The sequence below is a fragment of the Zea mays genome, chromosome 2, assembly GCF_902167145.1.
Source record: "Zea mays cultivar B73 chromosome 2, Zm-B73-REFERENCE-NAM-5.0, whole genome shotgun sequence".
NCBI classification, from domain to species: Eukaryota; Viridiplantae; Streptophyta; class Magnoliopsida; order Poales; family Poaceae; genus Zea; species Zea mays.
In genome coordinates this window covers 212,915,234-212,935,350 of record NC_050097.1, presented here as the reverse complement: position 1 = coordinate 212,935,350, position 20,117 = coordinate 212,915,234, and positions in this window count along the sequence as shown.

The following is a 20,117-nucleotide window of genomic DNA, read 5'->3' as shown; positions in this document are numbered from 1 at the left end:
GAGTCACTTTAGTCAATCTATCCACAATCACCCATATAGCATCATATCCTTTCTGGGTGTGAGGCAACCCTGTAATGAAATCCATTCCAATCTCTTCCCACTTCCACTCGGGTATCTTCAGTGGGTGAAGTAGTCCAGCTGGCCTCTGATGTTCAGCCTTAACTCTTTGACATACATCGCACATAGCCACATGTGCAGCCACATCTCTCTTCAATCCATACCACCAATACTTCCGCTTCAAATCATGATACATCTTAATACTACCAGGATGAATAGAATAATCCGAGTCATGGGCCTCCTTCAATATAGTCTCACGAAGGCTTTCAATATCAGGAACACACATCATGTCCTTGAACCATACGGTGCCTTGCTCATCTTCCGTGAATTCCGAACCTCGACCTTCAGTAATCAGATCCTTGATCTCTTTTATTTTAGCATCATCAAGTTGACCTTTGCCGATTTCTTGCTCCAAAGTAGGTTCCACATCAATAGTAACTCCTTCAGTATGAGCAACTATCCCCAGGTTAAGTCTCTTGAAATCCTCAACAATCTCGTCGGGTAGCTGAGCAACAATAGCTGAATGAACATGCTCCTTGCGACTCAAGGCATCTGCAACCAAATTTGCCTTGCCCGGGTGATAGTGAATCTCCAAATCATAGTCCTTAATAAGCTCCAACCAACGGCGTTGCCTAAGGTTGAGATCCTTCTGAGTGAATATATACTTCAAACTCTTATGATCCGTATATACTTGGCACTTGGTTCCCATAATGTAACGTCTCCAAATCTTAAGTGCATGCACAACGGCTGCCAATTCCAAGTCATGCGTGGGGTAGTTCAATTCATGTCTCCGTAATTGTCGAGACGCATAGGCAATCACATGTCCTTCTTGCATGAGCACACATCCTAAGCCTTGGCCACATGCGTCGCAATAGATATCAAATCCTTTCTGTAGGTCTGGCATAACCAATACTGGTGGCGACATCAATCTTTTCTTCAATTGGTCAAAGCTGTCCTGGCACTTCTCGTCCCACTTAAATTCTCTTCTTTTCTCCAAAAGCGAAGTCATAGGCTTAGCAATCTTAGAAAATCCCTCAATAAATCTCCGATAATATCCTGCTAATCCCAAGAAACTCCGAATCTCGGTAACTGTAGTGGGTACTCTCCACTCCATTATCTCCTTAACTTTAGCAGGATCCACTGAAATTCCTCCATTAGAAATAATATGACCAAGAAATGGCACCTTGCCAATACAAAACTCGCATTTGCTGGACTTGGCATATAGCTGGTTATCTCATAACTTCTGTAGCACCAACCTTAGATGTTGTTCATGATCACTTTCACTCTGTGAATAAATAAGAATGTCGTCGATGAACACCACGACGAATCTGTCCAAGTACTCCATAAACACCTTGTTCATTAAGTTCATAAAATACGCTGGGGCATTGGTCAATCCAAACGACATAACAGTAAACTCATATAATCCATATCGAGTCGAGAAAGCCGTCTTGGGAATATCCGATGGTCTAATCTTCATTTGATGGTAACCCGATCGAAGATCAATCTTCGAGAATACTCTTGCACCTCTCACCCGATTAAATAAATCTTCAATGTGGGGTAATGGATACTTGTTCTTCATAGTGACACCATTAAGGGACCTTTAATCCACACACATCCCTTGCAATCCATCTTTCTTCTGTACAAACAAAACCGATGCTCTCCAAGGTGAAGACTCGGACGAATGTACCCAGCCTCTTGTAATTCCGTTAATTGCTTCTTAAGTTCCTTTAGTTCTTCTACGGACATCCTGTATGGCCGTTTAGAAAAAGGAGCAGTCCCAGGTAAGAGATCAATGACCAACTCAACTTTCCTATTTGGTGGCATCCCTAATAACTCCTCTGGAAAGACATCCAGAAAATCCTTAACTGCACGGATGTTGTCACCCACAAACTTCTCATCTACTAAGAATGCCACTAGTCTGATGGTGGTAGTTACTGCAATCTCAACTTCGAATCTTTCTCCTTTGGAACTGGTGAGTTCTACGGTTCCCTTAGCACAGTGTATAAATTGTCTTTGCCTTTCTTAACCATGACATACCAAGGATCACGTCTATAGTGCTCTCTTCTAACACTATAGGGGTAGCCCATCTGGGTTAGAAACACAGGGTAAGAAAGGAAGAATTGTAGACAAGGCGAGTAATTACGAGAAATGTTACTGCGGGGGATTTATTAGCTAAGTAGATTAGTGTGTCACCTACTAAAGCTAATACATTACCTTATGGTGGTACATGCTAAGATGCCCAACTATAATGTTTCAATCAATCAAAGAAGCAAATCAAGCATTTATCATCAGAACAATCAACCAACATTTTTTTAAATAAAGAAAATAGTATTAAATTTTGTCCTAGGTTCCCTATCTCTTAAAAGATCATAGTGGTAGGATTCCAAGGTGTGAAATCCATCTTGTCTTAGAATAGAGGAGGTAAGAATGATCAGAGTAGAACAGTAGAAGGTGAGACAGGATCAAGACAAGTGTAGAATGAGTCAGAGTAAGGTAAGTAGGAAAGGGTCTGTCCATTTCTATCTAGGTTTCGTCCTACAGTCAACATTTCCTCTGATACCACTTCTGTCACGCCCGGCTTTAAGGAACAAAGCCAGGTGCATCTCATACATGCGCCAAAGAAGACAACATATATAATAACAGAGTGTATAGAGATAAATGTCATAAAACATCAAAGCATTTATTACATAGTGGAAGACTTATTACAAAATAAAAGAATAAATATAAAACGAACTAAGGATCGTCGGCGCCAATGTCAACTGAGAAACGCCACCTAGATCAGATCAAACTCCTCGCTTTGTGGCTCCTCCTGAACCACCTGCTCTTCTCCTGTGGGGGGGTGTGAGACAGCAAGAGTGAGCTCACATACGTTCATCGCTCAACAAGTCGTGGGGAATAATGTGACATGAACTCACCAAAGGTGGGAGCTCATGGAGTGTAAGGCTTATCAAAGAGAATGGTTAAAGCTGAGCATTGCTTTTAATGTTGGTCAAACTTTTATTAGCAATTACTAGATGTAAGTAAATACCAAACCTTAATAAATAATAGAACAAAATTAATAATAAACCCATGCATATGCAAATGACAAAATTGAATTTAAGTTCCATAATTTAATCATCAGAGAGTCCTGAGCTGCTCATGACCGTGAGCTCGGCTAGTATACCAGTTTTACACTCTGCAGAGGTTGTACCCTTTACCCACAAGTCATGCTACCCATCTGCCAAGGGGTCGCGAATCCCATACACCTCTACCTAGGAAGCGCGGCAGGGCAACACTACGAGGCCTTTACAAAGTTCCACTAGCTTCCGAAAACCCGCTACAGTTTATAGGAAGTTCCAATGCAGGGTTCTTGCCTGACCGCCATCGCAGCAAAATCAAGCAAGGACCTCCCTACACTGACCACTCCCCTACTGCCCTTGCCCCTTTCGGGTAAGGTAGTCTTCCACTAGCTTTCCTAATTAATCAGCCAAGGGCGTCCCATTAAACCCTTGTGGTGGCACGTGTTACTCAAGTTAAGCTCTATGTTCCAATTAACATTAATGATCTCAACATGAACATAAATGGAATAACAAAAAGAATTGGAACATAGAGGTAATAAATGATTATCCTAAAACCATGTAAAGCAATAGCAAACTACCCAAGTGATTGAGGGGTAAACAAGGTAATGAGATAAACAATCTAGGGTGACCTATTGGGTCCCATCAAAATTAACCTATGCATGGATAAGTGATATTAAAGAACATTATTGGGTAAAAAGTGGTCAAGGGCACAACTTGCCTTCAATGAGCTCCTGCTCAGCTACTTCAACCTGCTGCTCACCAGGATCTTCAGCAACGAGTTCTTCTACTCGCCACAATACAAACAAGCACAGTATATAGAGAAAATTAACATCACACCAAACATGAAAGCAAAATACACAGTAATATTCTACATACTAAAATAGAATCCTAGGAACAGGAATCATAATTTTTGGAGTTATAGATTTTAAGTTATGGATTTTCAAAGGTTTTATGTGTTTTAAATAGGATTAAGTGTGAGATTAATTTTCTTACTGTTGTCATGATAAAACAGAGACCCTAGGTGATAGATAATAATATTACAAAATTTTTGGAACTGGATTGGACTAATTTGGACTAAAAATGGATTTTCTATGATTTATACAAGTTCTAGGGTTTATTTTTGTATTAAAAATCCAATTTCCTATTCATTTAATCAATTTAAAACAGTACTGGACTGGGCCACCATTCCTGGAAAGTCCAAAGGGCTCGGGGTAAGAATCCAGAGACACAGGGAATATCACTGGTGGACGGCGGGTTGAATCTCTAATTACCAAGGGGTTCTTTAACAAAAGTGCCCGCGAAGGGGTATCCATCGCCGAGAGCTGCACGATCTCAAATGAACGGCCCGGATTAGACCGCCAACTACTGAACCGGTATGCAGCTGTAGCCCTCGGATCTAAATCCTACGGTCGTGGTTTTATGAGATGAGATCCAACAGGATCCGTCCGTTAACAGATTAGTGGCTCAAATCGTTCAAGCGAAAGGGTACGCCAAGCTCTAATCCCCACCGTTCATCGGGAATCGACGGTCACCAGGTTCTCTCCCTCCACGACAGCCGACCATGGCGGCGCCGCCGAGCCACGGCAGAGAGGGAGTCGGATCCACGCCAATCGAGGGTGCAAGACACTAATCCCTATTCTGAAGGTGGCTACTTGTAGGTAAGACGGATGCGAACTCAATGGGGAGGTCTTACCGAGGAATCGGAGAGCGTAGCGACCCGATGTTGACGAAGGGCGGTACGGTGGTGGTGACGGAGCTTTGGTGAGGAATTTCGGGCTCCCGGTTCGCCAATCCTAACCGAAACGAGGCGCACAACCACCCCCACAACGTCGCGGAGCCACCCCGGTCCCGATCGAAGGACCAAATCGCCGGTTGGACGGAATCCCCGCACGGCGGCGCTGGTCGTGAGTATTGGCGGTGGCGTTTGATATCACTGGCGGCTTGGTAATAGTGGGTCACGGCGGGAAGGGGAAAGACTAGCCCTCTCGAGCGGTCATATAGGCGAGCACAGTACCGATCCTCCCAGGTTTTGCGGTCGACGGTGCCAGGGTCAACGGCTCCTCCCGCCAAGCTCGGCGCGGTGGTTGAAGCCGGTCCGCGTTTCACGCGAGGAAGAAGGAGCGAGCGCGGGTGGTGACTGGCCAGTGGGCCCAGTGAGCCAGGTGCCTGGTCCGAGCGCGTATTCACCGAGTGACCCAGGGGCCCCGCGTGTCAGGTCGTCCGTGGCGCGCGGAATAAAGGGGGGAGGTGGGCCGCTTGGTGTGTTTTGGTCACTGGGCCAAAATTTGTTTCCCAGGCCCAACCGAGTTAAGAACTCTTTCCTTTATTCCTATTTCCATTTTCCCTATTTCCAAATTCAAACTTCAATTCAAATTCAAACTTTGTGGCACTTTGTACACTGGCTAATTATTTATTTTGATCATACCAACTGTGATGGAGTTATTTTAATGATAATTTTATTTGTTTTGAATAATATTCCTTTCTCTCCTCTATTTTCATGGTTTTATTTTCAAGTTGGACTTTAAATTCTATGGATCCATTGATATGCTATTAATATACATTTATTTTATTAAGCACAAATGCACAATCAGATAAAAACTCAGAATGATGCAAGATTTATTTAGGTGTCTTTGGGGTATTTATTTAATTGTGTAAGTGGGGTGTTCACATATGATGGTAAGTAGAAATAACACACATATAGATAAAGGAGTTAATTTCTCCTCATTCATTATATGTTACAAACTGGATGTTACACCTTCTCCCAGCCTTTGATGCGCCCTGACCAAGGGTGCGTGACTCTGGTGAGTGTCCGCTCCTTCCTCCCCCTTGCATTGGTTGTCCCTGGTTCTTACGGTCGGGATTTCCATCTGTCCTCAGGAGGTAGGGCGGCACAAGCCTTCTCTGCCATGGGTACCGCAAGATGCGGTGGACCGAGCAGCGCGGCGGATTGCCGCGGAGGAGAAGAAGAAAGAGAAGGACGCGGAGAAGACCCGGGCCCGCGAGCGGATGTGGGCTCGGGATGCCTTGGAAAAGCTCCGTCGTCGACAGAAGAGGGAGGGGCTCCCGAGGGAGCCGTCGCCGGAAACGCCTGATGACGACGATGATGATGAAGATGATGACGAGGAAGACGACATGGCTGCCCGTCTCGGCTTCAGCCCTGGCTTGAGGCTAGGCCAGGAGCCGTCAAGCCGGCCCCCGAGTGGGCGGATGCAGTCAGTCCCCGGAGTCGGGACGCCGAGGTCCCGGCCCGAGGAGCAGGGGCAGACCGAGAGGGTACTTGACCCCTCGGCTGGGGGAGTTGAGGTGATCCCGGGGAGCCAGGCCGAGGCGCCTGTTCCTCGAGAGCCGTCGCCCACGCCGGCAACGCGGGAGAGCGGCCCTCAGGTCGTCGTGGTGGTGCCTGGGCAGCCCGCCTCCCAGGCATCCGAAGCGCCCGAAGCAAGGGTGGTGCCGATGCAGTCGGCGAAGCGGACCTCGGCGGCGGCTTTGGGGGCCGAGATCCAAGAGACCTCCCCTCAGGCACGGTTGATCATGGCCCAGAGTGGGTAAGTATCTTGGAGCGTCTTCGTCCCGGCTTTTCATTCGCATGTCCCGACCGTGATTTTTCTTTTCTCCTCAGCAAGCGGAGCCGTGGCCTGACCGATCTGGCTCCCCGAAAGGCTCTTAAGACGGTGTCGGCTTCCGCAACTAGCGCCGCTCCGGGCCTCGCCGTTCAGCTGACCTTCTCGCAAGGCGCTCCATAGCAGGGAGCTCAGGCGGCACCAGTCGCCGTGGAACGAGTTCCCAAAGCCAGCTCTTCTGCCAAGGCGGCCATCGTGCTAGGGGAGGTGGCTGATGTGGCCCAGACCCCACCGGACGTGCCGGCGGTGTCGGCACCCGCTGCTACTGAAGTCGCTGTCGTCACAGTCGGGGAGCGACCTATCGCTGCCGACGTTGAGACGGCCGAGGCGTCAGCGCTTGGTGCCTCGGAGGAGGGGGCGTGGAGACGCGATCCGTCCCGCCGGGCGGCAGCCTTGTCGCTGTGCGGCGGGGCTCCGAGGGTCGGCGCCAGTTGCTCCGGTTCTGGACTCGCGAGACCTCGGATCCCTTCTTTGTGCTTGACGATGAGCGGGAGGAGCAGTCCTGGGACGAGCTCCACGAGTGTGCCGAAGCAACGGTGGGGTCGCTCCGGTCGTCGCTGGAGGTTTTCTGCAGGGACGTCCCCAAAATCCTCCAGGTAACGGTTTCAGGCATACCTTTTCTTTTTTGTGGCCAAGGCGTCTTTCGTAACGCCCCGCTTCCTTTCCTCAGGATCTGACGGATCTAAGCGCCACCAAGTCGTCGTTCATCCGCCACGAGGTCGACGTCTGGGGCTCGCTGCGATCCCTGAGGACCTCGCTCGCCGGGGCTACTGCGCGCCTTTCTCAGCAGGGCGCCGAGGCGGCGGACCTTTGGTTGCTCTGCACCGATCTGAGAGCCGAGGCGGCAGCGGCGCGCGCAGAAGTGCAACCACAGCAGTCGGAGTTCGACCGGATCGTCGATGAGCGGGACCAATCTCGGGGCCAGGCTGCCGAGGCCGAAAGCCGGGCCAGAGCCCTTGCAGCCGACCTAGCCGTAGCCCAGGTCGCAGCCTCGGAGCAGCGTGCCCGAGCCGGAGGTACGCCTTGGTCACCTTCGGTTTTCGTTTCAGCTTGTTTCCTCCGCTTTTGTTCGAGGTCTTTCGTTCTGGCTGTTCGCAGAACTCGAGTCCGCCCTTGATGAGTCCGCCAAGGCGCTTGCCGAGGCGCTTGCCGGGGCGGCCAAGCAAAGGGAGGCCGACCACGTGGCCATGTCCGAGGCTGTCTCGGACTTCTGCCGGGTCCTTGGCTCCGGCGACGTTCCCTCAGGAAGCTCCCCTCAAAGTCGCCTGCAGGCCTTGGGCGATCATGTGCGCGGCAGACTCCGCGAGGCGCTACACCACGGCGTCAGGCGGGCCTTCGCCATGCTCGCTTCCCACTACATCGTGGACCTGGAGCGGGTCAGCGAGGGGTATTGCCTTCCTGACGAAGATGAAGCCGCCCTGGCAGAAGTCCGGAGGCTCGATGCGGCCGCCGCGGGTCCGAGCGCGGTGCTGGCGACCACCTTCGAAGCAGAGATCCTCCCGCCTGCGCCGTCGTCAGAAGTCGGGATGGACTTTGCCGAGGGTGGAGACGAAGCCGACGGCGCAGCTCCTTCCCATGGCGACGCCTAACTCTGTTGGAACAGTCTCTGTCGGATGCACGTGTGTCTTTCTGCGGCCGCTGAGGCCTAAACACTTTATTACCGTTGCATAAAGTCGTGCTCCTTTTCCTTTCCATCTTGCGTGTCTGGCCCCGCCTGTCAGTAGCAGGATGGCTTTCCCAAGTGGGGTCACTTTTCGTGGCGGGTGACGAGTGAGGTGTCCGTAGCCCAGAGGCGTAGGAATCCCTCGGCTCAGTCGGCCTTGCCACTTACATGCACCCGTGTTCGCTCCTTGGGGTCCTGCTTCCGACATAGCCGGGGGAACGCAAAATGCCTTTTCGACTGAAAATTTTGACGCAGAGGGGTTCCCCCCTTTTTAGCCCCCAAGGGAGGGTCAGGCTCTGCCGAGGCAAGGCTGACCCTTCCTTGATGACTAAAACTTGCGAGGGGGCAAGGTGAGCGAACAACTTGAAAGCATCTTAAGGGTAGAGGCGACGTAGCTGTTAGACGTTCGAAGTGTTCCATGGTGGGCGGCCTTTCCCAGGGGAGCACGTAGCCCCCGGGTGTCTTCGACAAAGGCCCGGGGTGCGGTGGTGGAGCTCCTTCCCTTCTCCCAGCAAGACGAACGACTTGGCGCGCCGTGCCAACCGCTGAGCTTCGGCTCGGTCAAGGGGTAGCTCTCCTCGGTGGAGATATTGCAGGTACGGGGTCTGCCAGTTTTGATCAGGCGTGACCCCACTTTGCTCCCCCTCGACGCGCAGCGTTTCGCCCTCGGGGGCCGAGGGTGCCTCAGGCTCGGGCGTGTCGTCGATCTTGACGGAGGGTTGATGCAGATCTCGGGAGAAGACGTCCAGAGGAACCGTTGATCGCCCCGAGGCTATTTTAGCCAGCTCGTCCGCAGTCTCGTTGTAGCGCCGAGTGATGTGGTTGAGCTCGAGCCTGTAGAACTTGTCTTCCAGGCGTCGAACCTCATCGCAGTAGGCCTCCATCTTCGGGTCGCGGCAGTGGGAGTTCTTCATGACTTGGTCGATGATGAGCTGCGAGTCACCGCGAGCGTCGAGGCGTCGGATCCCCAGCTCGATGGCGATTCGTAACCCGTTTACCAGAGCCTCGTACTCTGCCACATTGTTGGACGTCGGGAAGTGGAGGCGTAGTACGTAGCGTAGGTGCTTCCCAAGGGGCGAGACGAAGAGGAGGCCTGCGCCGGCCCCTGTCTTCATCAGCGACCCGTCGAAAAACATGGTCCAAAGCTCCGGTTGGATCGGAGCCGTCGGGAGCTAGGTGTCGGCCCATTCAGCCAAGAAGTCCGCCAGGACCTGGGACTTGATGGCCTTCCAGGGGGCGAACGAGATCGTCTCGCCCATGATCTCCACCGCCCACTTCGCGATCCTACCCGAAGCCTCTCGAGAGTGGATGATCTCTCCTAGGGGGAAGGATGACACCACCGTCACCGGATGAGACTCGAAGTAGTGTCGCAGCTTCCGCCGCGTCAGGATCACCGCGTACAGCAGCTTCTGAACTTGTGGGTAGCGGATCTTGGTCTCGGACAGTACCTCACTGATGAAGTAGACCGGCCTCTGAATGGGCAATGCATGCCCCTCTTCTTGCCTCTCGACCACGATCGCGGCGCTAACCACTTGAGTGGTCGCGGCGACGTAGACCAAGAGGGCTTCTTCGGCAGCTGGGGGCACCAAGATAGGCGCCTTCGTGAGGAGCGCCTTCAGGTTCCCGAGGGCTTCCTCGGCCTCGGGGGTCCAAGTGAAGCGCTCGGCCTTCCTTAAGAGGCGGTACAGGGGTAGACCTCTTTTGCCGAGGCGCGAGATGAAACGGCTCAGAGCCGCGAGACATCCCATGACCCTCTGTACGCCTTTCAGGTCCTGGATGGGCCCCATGCTGGTGATGGCTGTGATCTTCTCCGGGTTGGCTTCGATGCCCCGCTCGGAGACGATGAACCCCAAGAGCATGCCTCGGGGCACCCCGAAGACACACTTTTCGGGATTGAGCTTGACGCCTTTCGCCTTGAGACATTGGAATGTCACTTCAAGGTCAGAAAGGAGGTCAGAGGCTTTCCTCGTCTTGACTACGATGTCATCGACGTAAGCCTCGACCGTGTGGCCAATGTGTTCGCCGAACACATGGTTCATGCACTGCTGGTACGTCGCGCCCGCATTCCTCAAGCCGAACGGCACGATGACATAGCAGTACATGCCGAAGGGTGTGATGAAAGAAGTCGCGAGCTGGTCGGACTCTTTCATCCTGATTTGGTGATACCCTGAGTAGGCATCGAGGAAAGACAGGGTTTCGCACCCAGCAGTGGAATCCACGATCTGATCGATGCGAGGCAGAGGGTAGGGAACCTTCGGACATGCTTTGTTCAGACCAGTGTAGTCTACACACATCCGCCATTTCCCCCCTTTCTTTCTCACAAGCACAGGGTTGGCAAGCCATTCGAGATGGAATACCTCTTTGATGAACCCTGCCGCCATTAGCTTGTGGATCTCCTCGCCTATGGCTCTGCGCTTCTCCTCGTCGAATCGGCGCAGAGGCTGCTTGACGGGTCGGGCTGCAGCTCGGATGTCCAGCGAGTGCTCGGCGACATCCCTCGGTATGCCGGGCATATCCGAGGGACTCCACGCGAAGACGTCGGCGTTCGTGCGGAGAAAGTCGACGAGCACTGCTTCCTATTTGGGATCGAGCCCGGAGCCGATCCGGACTTGCTTGGAGGCGTCGCTGCTGGGGTCAAGGGGGACGGACTTAACCGTCTCCGCTGGCTCGAAGTTGCTGGCATGACGCTTCACGTCCGGCACCTCCTTGGAGAGGCTCTCCAGGTCGGCGATGAGGGCCTCGGACTCGGCGAGGGCCTCGGCGTACTCCACGCACTCCACGTCGCATTCGTACGCGTGTTTGTACGTGGGGCCGACGGTGATGACCCCGTTGGGGCCCGACATCTTGAGCTTGAGGTAGGTGTAGCTGGGGACGGCCATGAACTTCGCGTAGCAGGGCCTCCCCAATACCGCGTGGTAGGTTCCTCGGAACCCGACCATTTCGAACGTCAGGGTCTCCCTTCAGAAGTTGGAGGGCGTTCCGAAGCAGACGGGAAGATCGAGTTGTCCGAGGGGCTGGACGCGCTTCCCGGGGATGATCCCATGGAAAGGCGCAGCGCCCGCCCGTACCGAGGACAGATCGATGCGCAGAAGCCCGAGGGTCTCGGCGTAGATGATGTTGAGGCTGCTGCCTCCGTCCATGAGGACCTTGGTGAGCCTGACGTCGCCGATGACGGGGTCGACGACGAGCGGGTATTTCCCCGGGCTCGGCACATGGTCGGGGTGGTCGGCCCGGTCGAAGGTGATGGGCTTGTCGGACCAGTCTAGGTAGACTGGCGCTGCCACCTTCACCGAACAGACCTCCCGGTGCTTTTGCTTGCGGTGCCGAGCCGAGGCGTTCGTCGCTTGCCCACCGTAGATCATGAAGCACTCGCGAACCTCGGGGAACTCTCCTGCCTGGTGATCTTCCTTCTTGTCGTCGTCGCGGGCCCTGCCACCCTCCGCGGGTGGCCCGACCCTGTGGAAGTGGCGCCGAAGCATGACGCACTCCTCGAGGGTGTGCTTGACGGGCCCCTGGTGATAGGGGCACAGCTCCTTGAGCATCTTGTCGAAGAGGTTGGGATCTCCGGGGGGGCTTCTGAGGGTTCTTGTGCTCGGCGGCGGCGACAAGGTCCGCGTCGGCGGCGTCGCGTTTCGCTTGCGACTTTTCTTGCCCTTCTTCCTGGCGCCGCGCTGAGTTGACGCCTCGGGGGCATCCTCCGATGGGCGGCCCTGGGGCTGCTTGTCCTTCCGGAAGATAGCCTCGACCGCCTCCTGGCCGGAGGCGAACTTGGTGGCGATGTCCATCAGCTCGCTCGCCCTGGTGGGGGTATTGCGACCCAGCTTGCTAACCAGGTCGCGGCAGGTGGTGCCGGCGGGGAACGTGTCGATGACATCCGAGTCGGTGATGTTGGGCAGCTCGGTGCGCTGCTTCGAGAATCGCCGGATGTAGTCCCGGAGAGACTCTCCCGGCTGCTGTTGGCAGCTTCGGAGGTCCCAGGAATTCCCGGGCGCACGTACGTGCCCTGGAAATTGCCGGCGAAAGCTTGGACTAGGTCGTCCTAGTTGGAGATCTGCCCCAGAGGCAGGTGCTCCAACCAGGCGCGAGCGGTGTCGGAGAGGAACAGGGGGAGGTTGCAGATGATGAGGTTGTCATCGTCCATTCCACCCAGTTGGCAGGCCAGACGGTAGTCCGCGAGCCACAGTTCCGGTCTCGTCTCCCCCGAGTACTTCGTGATAGTAGTCGGGGGTCGGAACTGGGTCGGGAACGGCGCCCGTCGTATGGCCCGGCTGAAGGCCTGCGGACCAGGTGGCTCGGGCGAGGGACTCCGATCCTCCCCGCTGTCGTAGTGTCCCCCACGCCTGGGGTGGTAGCCTCGGCGCACCCTCTTGTCGAGGTGGGCCCGACGATCGCGATGATGGTGCTCGTTGCCGAGGCGACCCGGGGCCGCAGGCGCTGTGTTGCGCGTGCGCCCGGTATAGACCGAGACTTCCCGCATGAATTGGGAAGTCGCGGCATGATGTTCCGAGGGGTACCCCTGCCTTCGGGTGGCGGAGCTCTCGGCCCGCCGGACCGCGGTGCCTTCCAGGAGATCCTTGAGCTCTCCCTGGATTCGTCGCCCCTCGGTGGTTGATGGCTCCGGCATCGCGCGGAGGAGCATTGCTGCTGCAGCCAGGTTCTGGCCGACCCCACTGGATGCGGGTGGCGGCCTGACCCTGACATCGTCGGCGATGCGGTGCTGGAAACCCTGGGGTAGATGACACATTTCTCCGGCTGGAGGTTGGCCCGCCCATGCCTGCCCAACGTCCCGGCGGATTGGCTCGAGCGCTCCTGCTCCCTCGTCGAGCCTGGCCTGCACCCCGCGGATTTGCTCGAGTTGTGGGTCGTGACCCCCCGCCGGAACGGGGACCACAGCTAGCTCCCGCGGGATGTCAACGCGAGGCACTGGCCTAGGGAGATCACCGTCCTCCGGCATGCCGAGATGGTTGCCTTCGGAGGGACCCCCTAGATCAACGTGCAAACATTCGCGGCTCGGGCCGCAGTCCTTGTCGCCGAGGCTACGACTGCCGTCGGAACAGTCGGAAAGGCAGCAGTCGCATGCGGTCATGAAGTCCCGCATGGCATTGGGGTTGCCAAGTCCGAAGAAATCCCAACAGAAGCTGGGCTCGTCGTCTTCCTCGGACCCGGAGGGCCCGTAGGTCGAGACGTTCGTCAGCCGGTCCCAAGGCGACCGCATACGAGATCCCAGAGGGTTCGGATTCGCCTCTACGAAAGCGTCCGCCAAAGCGGAGCCGCTAGGCGGGTCGAGGATAAATCCGAGAGGCGTGGGATGGGAATCGGTCGGTACCTCCTGGTCGACGGGCGGTGGTGAGGTCGCGTCGGGGACTCACTGCACCATCGTCTCAGGTACGAGGGTGACACCCAGCAAGCCTTTCGCGAGCGTGCTGGCGTCGTCCGTTTGCTCGGGATTGACGTGTTCGCGTCGGGAAGCTGTTCGTCAACACGCAGCAGGCCCCTACCTGGCGCGCCAACTGTCGGCGTTCCGAGACCGGGGGGTCCCTGAGCCGACGAGTGAAGTGTCGCTGCATGCCCCAGCCCAGATGGGTCGACGCGAGGCCGAGCGCGAAGGGGGGAGAGCGAGGTGGCCGGAGATGGGCGTGAGAGAGGTGGAAATCCCGCGACCTTCGTGTTCGTCCCGCGCCCAGGTCGGGTGCGCTTGCAGTATGGGGTTACAAGAGTCCACACGGGGGAAGGAGCGAGTGGCCTCACGCGAGCGCCCGTCTCGTCCTCGTCCCCGCGCGGCCAACCCTCTCTAAGAGGGCCCTGGTCCTTCCTTTTATAGGTGTAAGGAGAGGATCCAGGTGTACAATGGGGGGTGTAGCAGAGTGTTACGTGTCTAGCGGAGGAGAGCTAGTGCCCTAAGTACACGCCATCATGGCGGCCGGAGAGATTTTGGCGCCCGGTTTGTGTGATGTCGTGGCCGTCGGAGGAGTGTTGGAGCCTGGCGGAGGGACAGCTGTCGGGGCCGTCGAGTCCTTGCTGACGTCCTCTTGCTTCCGTAAGGGGGCCGGGAGCCGCCATCGTCAGGGAGCGTGCGGGGCGCCATCATCTCCTATCTGGTGGAGCGAGCCAGATGGGACGCCGGTCTTGTTCCCCGTAGCCTGAGTCAGCTTGGAGTAGGGTAATGATGGCGCCTCCTGTTCACGTGGCTGGTCTGCGCCCTAGGCTGGGCGATGTGGAGGCTCCTCCGAGGTCGAGGTCGAGTTCGTCTTTCGTGGCCGAGGCCGAGTCCGAGCCCCTAGGTCGGGCGAGGCGGAGGCCGTTGGCTGAGGCCAGGGCGGAATTGGAGTCCTAGGGTCGGGCGAAGCGGAGTTTGTCGTCTTCTGGGGCCGAGCCCAAGTCCGAGCCCTGGGTCGGGCGGAGCGGAGTTCGTCGTCTTCTGGGGCTGAGCCCAAGTCCGAGCCCTGGGTCGGGCGGAGCGGAGTTTGCCGTCTTCCGGGGCTTAGCCCGAGTCCGAGCCCTGGGTCGGGCGGAGCAGAGTTCGCTATCTTCCGGGGCTTAGCCCGAGTCCGAGCCCTGGGTCGGGCGGAGCGGAGTTCGTCGTCTTCCGGGGCTTAGCCCGAGTCCGAGCCCTGGGTCGGGCGGAGCGGAGTTTCCTATGGTGTGCGGCCGGGCCTAACTGCCTGTCAGCCTCACTCTGTCAAGCGGCACCGCAGTCGGAGCGGCGCAGGCGGTGCTGTCTTTCTGTCAGACCGGTCAGTGGAGCGGCGAAGTGACGGCGGTCACTTCGGCTCTGTCAGCTGAGGGGCGCGCGTCAGGATAAAGGTTCCAGGCCACCTTTGCATTAAATGCTCCTGTGATTTGGTCGGGGTTGCTTCTTGGCGAAGACAGGGCCTCGGGCGAGCCGGGAACGTGTTCGCCGCTGTAAGGGGGGGCCTCGGACGAGGCGGAGATCCTCTGGGGTCGGCTGCCCTTGTCCGAGGCTAGGCTCGGGCGAGGCGTGATCAAGTCCCTCGAATGGACTGATCTCTGACTTGATCGTACCCATCAGGCCTTTGCAGCTTTGTACTGATGAGGGTTACCATTTGAGAATTAGGAGCCTTGAGGGTACCCCTAATTATGGTCCCCGACAAGCGTGGACAGAGGCAGAGTTGGCTCGAAAAGAAGACTTCGTCGGCCAGAGCCTGACCGGGCCGTCCACTGGCGGGACCGGCGCCGGAGTCGAGTTGCCGAGGCCATGGGCCGGGCTGATGTCCTCGGGGGACAGCTGGCTGAGGCTTCGGGGCGACCGGCCGAGCCGTCTGCTCGAGCCGGACTCCTGGAAGAGACCCTGGCGGCGACGGCCCGGGCGTGGTGCTGACGTCGTCCTTCGGAGCGGAGATCCTCCGACTGTGTTGCCGTTCGAGGCTCGGTCGGACTTCGCCGAAGGTGGTGTTGACGCCGAGGGTGCTGCTGCTCCCCCTCCATCGAGGTCTGAACCTGCAGGATCGGTTTATCTTGTAGTGTGCGTATGTTTTCTGCGGCCGCCGAGGCCCAAACATACTGTCGTTGTGTTGTAAAGCTGTGTTTCTTTTTCCCTTTGTTTCGAGTATCAAGACTTATTTGTTGGTAACAAAATTGTTTGTCCGAGCGAGAGTTACTTTTCACGGAAGGTGATGAGTGAGGTATCCGTATGCCGGAGGCGTAGGAGTCCCTCGGCTCGATCGGCCTTGCCGCTTACGTGTACTCCTACTCGTCCGTAGGATTCTGCTAACGATGTAGTCGAGAAGGCCCGAAACATTGTTTCGGCAGAAAGGTCTCCGAGCATTAAGACTTGTTCGGTCAGCGGAATCGCTTATCCGAGCGTGAGTTACTTATCGCAGAAGGTGATGAGTGAGGTATCCGTATCCCGGAGGCGTAGGAGTCCCTCGGCTCGGTCGGCCTTGGCTGCTTACGTGTACTCCGTCGTTTTCAGGATCCCACTTTTGAAGTAGTCAAAAAGCACGGAAGACGTTCTGGCAGAAAGACTTTTTCCGAGGAAAATTTTGACGCAGAGGGGGTTCCCCCCTTCTAGCCCCCGAGGGAGGGTCGGGCTTTGCCGAGGCAAGGCTGACCCTTCCTTGATGGTTAGACTTTGTACATGAACGAGGTGCACGAACAACTTGAAAATATCTTAAGGGTAGAAGCGATGTAGCTGTCGGATGTTCCAAGCGTTGCTGTAGACCTCGCCTTGGCTGTTGGCCAGCTTGTATGTCCCGGGCTTCAGAACCTTGGCGATGACGAACGGCCCTTCCCAGGGAGGCGTGAGCTTGTGCCGCCCTCGGGCGTCTTGTCGCAGCCGAAGCACTAAGTCGCCCACTTGGAGGTCTCGGGACCGAACCCCTCGGGCGTGGTAGCGTCGCAGGGACTGCTGGTACTGCGCCGAGTGTAGTAAGGCCATGTCCCGAGCCTCTTTGAGCTGGTCCAGTGAGTCTTCTCGGTCGGTCTGGTTGCTTTGGTCGTCGTACGCCCTCGTCCTTGGGGAACCGTATTCTAAGTTCGTGGGCAAGATGACCTCGGCCCCATAGACTAGAAAGAACGGTGTGAAGCCCGTGGCTCGGCTCGGCGTTGTCCTCAGACTCCAGACCACCGAGGGGAGTTCATTCATCCATCGTCTGTCGAACTTGTGGAGGTCGTTGTAGATCCTCGGCTTAAGTTCTTGCAGAATCATGACGTTGGCACGTTCCACCTGCCCATTCGTCATGGGGTGAGCCACGGCAGCCCAGTCCACCCGGATGTAATGACCCTCGCAGAAGTCCAGAAACTTTCTGCCGGTGAACTGGGTGCCGTTGTCGGCGATGATGGAGTTCGGGACCCCAAAGCGATGGATGATGTTGGTGAAGAATGCCACCGCCTGTTCGGACCTGATGCTGTTCAGGGGTCGGACCTCGATCCACTTGGAGAATTTGTCGATGGCGACCAGCAGGTGCGTGTAGCCCCTAGGTGCCTTCTGCAAGGGACCGACGAGGTCCAGTCCCCACACAGCAAATGGCCAGGTGATGGGTATTGTCTGCAGAGCCTGAGCGGGCAGGTGGGTCTGCCTTGCGTAGAATTGACACCCTTGGCAGGTGCGGACAATTCTAGTGGCGTCGGCCACCGCGGTCGGCCAGTAGAAACCTTGTCGGAAGGTGTTTCCAACAAGGGCTCGGGGCGCTGCGTGATGACCGCAAGCCCCCGAGTGTATTTCTTGTAAGAGCTCCTGGCCTTCGGCGATGGATATGCACCGCTGGAGGATGCCGGAGGGGCTACGGTGGTAGAGCTCCTTCCCGACACCCAGTAAGATGAACGACTTGGCGCGCCGCGCCAGTCGCCGAGCCTCAGCTCGGTCGAGGGGCAGCTCTCCTTGGTGGAGATATTGCAGGTACGGGGTCTGCCAGTCTCGATTAGGCTGGACCCCATTCCGCTCTTCCTCGACGCGCAGTGCCTCACCCTCGGGGGCCGAGGGTGCCTCGGGCCGAGCCGAGGGCGCCTCGGGCTGTGCCGAGGGTGCCTCGGGCTGGGTCGATGGTGCCTCGGGCTAGGCCGAGGCCTTCTCGGGCTCGGGCGTGTCGTCGGTCTTGACTGAGGGTTGCTGTAGGTCTCGGGAGAAGACGTCCGGGGGAACCGTTGTCCGCCCCGAGGCTATCTTAGCCAGCTCGTCCGTAGTCTCGTTGTATCGTTGGGCGATGTGGTTGAGCTCAAGCCCGTAGAACTTGTCCTCCAGGCGCCGAACCTCATCGCAGTAGGCTTCCATCTTTGGGTCGCGGCAGTGGGAGTTCTTCATAACTTGGTCGATGACGAGCTGCGAGTCGCCACAAGCGTCGAGGCGTCGGACCCCTAGCTCGATGGCGATGCGCAACCCGTTGACCAGAGCTTTGTACTCAGCCACATTGTTGGACGCCGAGAAATGGAGGCGCAGTACGTAGCGTAGGTGCTTCCCGAGGGGCGAGATGAAGAGCAGGCCCACGCCTGCCTCTGTTTTCATCAGCGACCCATCGAAAAACATGGTCCAGAGTTCCGGTTGGATCGGAGCCGCCGGGAGCTGGGTGTCGACCCATTCAGCCACAAAGTCCGCCAAGACTTGTGACTTGATGGCCTTCCGAGGGGCGAACAAGATCGTCTCGCCCATGATTTCCACAGCCCACTTTGCAATCCTACCTGAGGCCTCTCGGCACTGGATGATCTCCCCAGGGTGAAGGATGACACCACAGTCACCGGATGAGACTCGAAGTAGTGTCGCAACTTCCGCCGCGTCAGGATCACCGCGTACAGCAGCTTCTGAATTTGCGGGTAGCGGATCTTGGTCTCGGACAGTACCTCACTGATGAAGTAAACCGGCCTCTGGACGGGCAAAGCATGCCCTTCTTCTTGTCTCTCAACCACGATCGCGGCGCTGACCACCTGAGTGGTAGCGGTGACGTAGATCAAGAGGGCTTCTCCGGCGGCGGGGGGCACCAAGATGGGCGCGTTCGTAAGGAGTGCCTTCAGGTTCCTGAGGGCTTCCTCGGCCTCGGAGGTCCAAGTGAAGCACTCGGTCTTTCTTAAGAGGCGGTACAGAGGTAGGCCTCTTTCGCCCTGGCGCGAGATGAAACGGCTCAGAGCCGCAAGGCATCCCATGACCTTTTGTACGCCTTTCAAGTCCTTGATGGGCCCCATGTTGGTGATGGCCGTGATTTTCTCCGGGTTGGCCTCGATGCCCCGCTCGGAGACGATGAACCCCAAGAGCATGCCTCGGGGGACTCCGAAGACACACTTCTCGGGATAGAGTTTTACGCCTTTCGCCTTGAGACACTGGAATGTCGTTTCAAGGTCGGAAAGGAGGTCGGAGGCTTTCCTCGTCTTGACTATGATGTCATCGACATAAGCCTCAACCGTTTGACCAATGTGTTCGCCGAACACGTGATTCATGCACCTTTGGTACGTCGCACCCGCATTCCTCAAACCAAATGGCATAGTAACATAGCAGTACATGCCAAAAGGTGTGATGAAAGAAGTCGCGAGCTGGTCGGACTCTTTCATCCTGATTTGGTGATACCCTGAGTAGGCATCGAGGAAAGATAGGGTTTCGCATCCAGCAGTGGAATCCACGATTTGATCGATGCGAGGCAGAGGATAGGGAACTTTTGGACATGCTTTGTTTAGACCAGTGTAGTCTACACACATCCGCCATTTCCCTCTTTTCTTTCTCACAAGCACGGGGTTGGCAAGCCATTCGGGATGGAATACCTCTTTGATGAACCCTGCGGTCATCAGCTTGTGGATATCCTCGCCTATGGCTCTGCGCTTTTCTTCGTCGAATCGGCGCAGAGGTTGCTTCACGGGTCGGGCTCCAGCTCGGATATCTAGTGAGTGCTCGGCGACATCCCTCGGTATGCCAGGCATGTCCGAGGGACTCCACGCGAAAACTTCGTCTAGCTCATCGTCCACCTGAAGCCTAACCTACCACGTAAGTCACTACTGACCGGACATGAATTCTTGTGCGCTGGGATGATGGACGTTGCTAACGTTGTGTGAGTGTCCTCGAACATGATGTATGTAGTGGAGTAGCGCATCTGGTGGTGCAACGGCCAGGGGTACTACCTCGCTGATGAGCCCGGGGTGCACTTCGTTTGGTAGCCCAACCAAGAGTCATCGGTACTCGTCATGTCGCGCGCGTTCGACGACTACTATATCGAGGATTGTGGCATCTTAGCGTCGGAGGTGACACAGAGGAGGATCGACAACAGTGAGTCAGTGACCAGT